Consider the following 6000-nt stretch of genomic DNA (forward strand, 5'->3'; position numbering starts at 1 on the left):
GTGACGCAGTTTCTGTAACGGAAAAGAAAGTGCGCTCCATACGGGGACCACAGGAAAGGGTCTCCAGGGCGCTGTGCTCCAACAGGATGATCATCTGTAGAAATGTTCCTGACTTCAGCTGTCAGGGACTAAGAGGCCGCTGCAGCTGTGGTGAAAACGAATGTCAGTGTGCAGGCAGACCTTGGTGCGGGCATCCATGTAGTACTGGTTGTGTGTGTGTGGATCAGCAGATGTAAGAGTTAGGAGGTCATGGAGGCTTGCACCACGGTCCCTGGCTGAGCTAGGCAGTGTGTAGCAGCCAGTGTGTAGCAGCCGTGGCTTCCCTCTGCGGAGCTCCTGAGTGGGCTGTCTGTGGAGCTGTGAAGGGGAGGTCTAAGCTGCACCGGCGACTCCAGTGTGTTAGAGATGTCAGGAACATGGGACTCCTGTGGGAGAAAGCTAAGGTGAGCGACCACATGTGCTGCAGTCACTGAGGAAGGCGGGGTGAGGCCACACAGCCCTTTTGAGTCCGGGCTATGTCACTGGGAGCCCCAGGTTATAAACATGGTGCTCCAGGCTTTCCGTGTGCCCTGCCCTGCGCCTGAGTGGTTTTGGCCAGCCTTTTGCCGCTGCCCGCCTGTTCCTCTCTTTTGAAACGGGGATTTTTACTGCGTGCTGTTTCATATTGGAAGTATGCATTTTGATTTTTTACAGGGGTCAGAGTTACAAAATTGCCTCAACTCTCAGAAGACACTGACTGGCAGTGTAGGATGGTGAGACTTTTGAAGTATGGACTAGATTCCCTTTGCATCATCGATGGATGGCCATGTGTCTGTAGGGTCTGTGGCAGACTGTTATGGCCTCAGTAGGAAATACCCTCTGCAGGCTCACAGCTGGTGTGTGGACAGTGGAGCTCCAGCTGGTGGCGCTGTTTGGGGAGGATGTGAAAACTTTGGGGCCCAGGGCAAACCCCACTGCAAGCCGCTGCCGCCATGATGGACTGTACTCCTTGAACTGGGAGCCAAAGCAAACTCCCCGGTAAGCTGCTTCCTGTCAGGTATATGGTCACCTTAACAGAAATGGGATCCAAAGGGATTTTGAGGAAAATAGGCAACATCTCATACTTCCTGTGTCATGCAGCGTTCTTCCGCAGGCCAGGCCTTGTGGAACAGGTGGTTCTCATGCTGTTTGTCCCTGAAGCAGGACGACCCTGAGATTGGTTTAAAATTTAGGATTCACTTCAAAGAGTAGCATTGGGTGGGAGTGTGGTTAATTCACTTTTCTCTAGAACACTGGTCTGTGTTTTAAGATTTTTTTTTCAAATAGTGTAATCCTTAAAGATGAAAATTGGAACTAATTTTTCATCGGTGTGTGTGTGTGTGTGTGTGTGTGTGTGTGTGTGAGAGAGAGAGAGAGAGAGAGAGAGAGAGAGAGAGAGAGAGAGAGAGAGAGAGAGAAGAGAAAGAGAGATACAGCAATGTTGCCTTCCTCCTTTCTCAAGCACTACCTATTTGAGGGTCACCCTTGACATCTCTTTGTTGCTGTAGACGAGGGTCCCTCTGTTTATGTCCTTGGAGCTGGGATTTTCTCTGACAGTGAGTTACCATCTGCACCACATACCCGCATTCTCACGTGTTAATTGTTGCTTGCTGTAAATAAACATAAAACTCCTGGAGGGCGGGACAGGAAGTCCTGTCGCCTCCTTATCTCATTTACTAGCTGGGTGCAGGCATGCTACTGATACCTTCTGGCCGAGGGACGCACTGTCCTTGTTGCTGAGAGTGTAGGATTTGGTACTCGATGGACTTGGAATCTGACCCTTTGATTACTCACTATGATTTGGGGAAGGTTATTTAACCCCTTTCTTTATTTCTTTTGAAAAGCAAAGGCAGTAATGACATGTACTTGATGGGTTGTTGCTAACTGTTCTGTGGTAAATGCTCAGCGTGAGTGCCATGATTCTGTTTCTGTTGTGTTTCCTCGTGGCTTAGGGTGAGGGAAGCGGGAAAGCCCACTGCAATTGCCTTTAAAAGCCTTCTATCAAGTGCCCCATGACACTAGAGATTCCCCCTCCCCTGCCTGCGGAAGCCGAGACAGTTGCTTTGGAGACCCAATTTTCCACGTCCCCCAGCTCTTACTTCTTGTGCACCGGCCCCCCCCCCCACACACACCTTGCCCTGCTTGGGATTTTGGAAGGGCTCGGCAGGTCCTAAGTCACCTTGCTAAGCTCTGCTGTGACTGCTGCTCAAGTGTCTGATTGCAGTCAGGGGAACAGCCAGCCTTTTCTTTGGCCGTTCTCAGTTGTTCATTTAACTGGACGTTTTTTGTGGAGCTTCGATTAATGTGCTTTTCAATTTTAAGTGTTATACACTATATTTAAAATAACTAATTAAAGTAGTAAATTCCTCATTAGTTAAAGTAACCAGTTAGAAAGGCAGCGCAGGTCCACTGTAGAAAAATAGGAAAAGCATGAAGACCCAGCAGCCACCGCTCCAGGCCACCTCACCGCTTATCTGTGGCGTTGTGAAAATGGTGAGTAATTATCGTGTTTGTCACTGACGTGGGGTGTTTCTGTAGGTCTGTTCGCTGCCTGGTCTGTACAGTTTGTAACTCATCACACTATTCCCTGTAGCATCGCAAGCAGGCATGTTCCTAGTTATGTGATATAACCTCGTGGATTACATTACAGCAGATTTATATTATCAATGGTTTGTAACTTTTATGACTTATACAAATATTAATGTACTGTAGCTCGAGTTTTCCTGCCTTTCCCACAGTCAGGACAAACCTCTGCCACCCGCCAGTCCCACAGCCGCTCAGACCCAACCAAGTAAACACAGACACTTATATTGCTTTCAAACTGTATGGCCGTGGCAGGCTTCTTGCTAACTGTTCCTTTACCTTAAATTAACCATTTCTTTTTATTTATGCCTCGCCACGTGGCTGGTGGCTTACCGGCACCTTCACATGCTTCTGGTCATGGCGGCAGCTGCAGCGTCTCTGGTCATAGCGGCGGCTGCAGCAAGTCCTTCTGCCCTCCTGTCCTTTTATTTCTCCTCTCTGCTAGTCCCGCCTATCTTTCCTGCCTAGCCACGGCCGATCAGGTTTTATTTATTGACCAATCAGAACAACTTGACATACAGACCATCCCCAGCACAGCCAAGTGCAGACCATCTCAAACACCTGCACTCAGGCCCATGGTCCTAATCATCCTCTATACGGACCTGCTGGGTAATGCCACAAAGAACCCAAGAAGGGCTCCCACAGGACATACAAATCATCCCACAGCAATGTACACTTTTTAGTATTCTGTATTTTAAGGATAAATTTCTAGTTCCTAAGGTAGAATTTCAAAGCTCTTGAAACATGTTGCTGCTTTTTTTTTTTTTTTTTTAAATAGAAATGCACCTTTACTTTTATTCATTCTGGTATGAAAGACTCTGCACCAGTTTAAGTACAGAATCAGTCCTCTAAGTTTTTAGGGGTAGATAGTGTATTAGTCTATTTTTATTACTGCAAATGACATACCTGGGGCAAACCAATTTTAAAAAGTTAACTTGGCCCAGACTTCTGCAAGCCAAAAGTTCACAACATCCTGGCACAAGCTCTAGGCACAGCCCAGGCTGGCTTCATCACTTCATGGCAGATAGCAGTGGCTGGGACCTGGAACGTGTGTGAGCAAGAGGTTCCATTGCCAAACAGGCAGCCAGAGTGACAGGCACGCGGAGAGAACTGCCTGAACCCCTTTTGAGGGCACACCTGCCGTCGACTCTGGGACTTCCCCCAGGCCTGCTGCTCCGAGGTCTCAGAATGTTATCTGTCGCCACGTTAGGGACAAGCTCCCACCACATGAACCCGGGGGGGCCCGAGCATATCCACGGCACAGTGTAAGGGGACTCGGGACCAGGCTTTATTCAGCGAGAGTTCAGACAATGCAGCCTTCTGTCCCTTTTTTGTTTTCAGTAATTCTTGCTCTACCTGATTTTAGTCAGTAGTCTTATGGACCCATCTGGGAGTTCCAGAAATCCCAACTAAGCCCGCTGGTATTTTCTCAGAGTTGTTCAAACATGCCTTCAGAAACCTATACCCAAAAGTACCTGGCAGGGTCCCTGGCTGGCCTGCCCTTGTGGAAGACAAGTACTCCCAGGTGCCAGCAGGAAGCAGCAGAGGAAAACAGAGTCAGTCTGTGGCTGCAGAGACTTAGAGCCGCTCACAGATTGCTGCTGAGAGCTGAAAGTGCCAGAGCCCAGTGAGGGTCACTCTCGGCTGCTACAGTGTTTGCTGGCTGCTACCACACGCCAACAAGATCAAAGTCGACCAGAGAGCTCTGGACACAACGATTATAAGGATGAACTCGGTGATGAAGGAAGGATGGTGCACACACACACACACACACACACACACACACACACACACATGGTGCACATACACACACATACACACATGGTGCACACACACGGTGCACGCATGCACGCACACACACACACACACACACACACAGTGCACACACACACACACATACATACACGGTGCCCGTACATACATGGTGCCCATACACACAGTGCACATACACACATGGTACACATACACACACGGTACACACACACACATGGTATACACACACACACACATGCACGGTACACACACGGTGCACACACACACGGTGCACATACACACATGGTGCACACACACACACATACACACATGGTACACATACACACATGGTACACACACACACACATATACACACACGGTGCCCATACACACACGGTGCCCATACACACACGGTACACACACATGGTGCACATACACACACGGTGCACATACACACATGGTGCACATACACACATGGTGCACACACACACACATACACACATGGCACACATACACACATGGTATACACATACACACACGGTGCCTATACACACACGGTGCACACACACGGTGCACACACACGGTGTACATACACACACATACACACATGGTGCACACACATACACAGTGCACACACACAAACGGTGCACACACACGGTACACATACATGGTACACACACGGTGCACACACATACACACACGGTGCACACACACACACATGCAAGCAAAACACAGACATAACATTTCAAGAGCTTTAGGTTGTCTAAAGATCTAGCAATACAGTTATTAGAATAGAGTTTGTCAGGACGGCAATTCACCTTGACTAAGTGTGAATTTATATTCTCTGTTAGCTTGTTTAGTTAGTAAAATTGCAGAAGTTCAGGAAGAGTGCATGGTAGAGCAAGAAACCTTTACATAATTTAATTGGGAAAGTCAAGAGCAAATATTTTCACTAGCCAATAATATAAATTCCCTTCCTTTCCCAGAGGGTTGCCTGAGATTATGAACTTGAATTCTGACTTCGTTTCTGGAAGACACTTCCTTAGTCCCCTCACGGTGAACTAAAGATTTATTTTCCTTAATTTTTGGCAGTTTTAGTAATGTAGGACACATCGTAATCTACTTTGGTGTAGCTGTTTCGAGGTGGGAAATGTAGTGAGAGGCAAAGACTCTGAGTTTCAGAGGTGGAAGTAAAAACTTACAGAGGCAGTTAAAACATTTTAGCCGTGATTAAGAATGAGCACAGGAGTACAAAGTCTTCTGCTCCATAGATCTGTGCCCGGTGGACATGAGTCTTAGTGATTTGAGCTCAGAATCCCAATGAGTAAGTAGACAGCGCGGAAAAATGAGCAAACCGTATCCCTTGTCATCTTTCTCTCAGCAGAGACATGATCCCTGTCACCCACTAATCTGTTTATGGAGATTTGCAGATGATCAGACATGAAACCCGCAGACTCTCACAGAGAACCGACATCCATCCATTCCTTATGTTAGGTCAGTGATGAGGGCCAGAACATAGGAGGAGGGGAGTTCACCCCTGGTCCCGACTGACTGCAGGCCCCACGCCGGGAGCCTGAAGATGGGGTCTTCATCCTGTCGGTCCTATCCACAGCCGGCAGAGTGAACTGCACGCCGAGGTGACTTCAT

This window comes from Peromyscus leucopus, chromosome 8a (genome assembly GCF_004664715.2).
Source record: "Peromyscus leucopus breed LL Stock chromosome 8a, UCI_PerLeu_2.1, whole genome shotgun sequence".
NCBI classification, from domain to species: Eukaryota; Metazoa; Chordata; class Mammalia; order Rodentia; family Cricetidae; genus Peromyscus; species Peromyscus leucopus.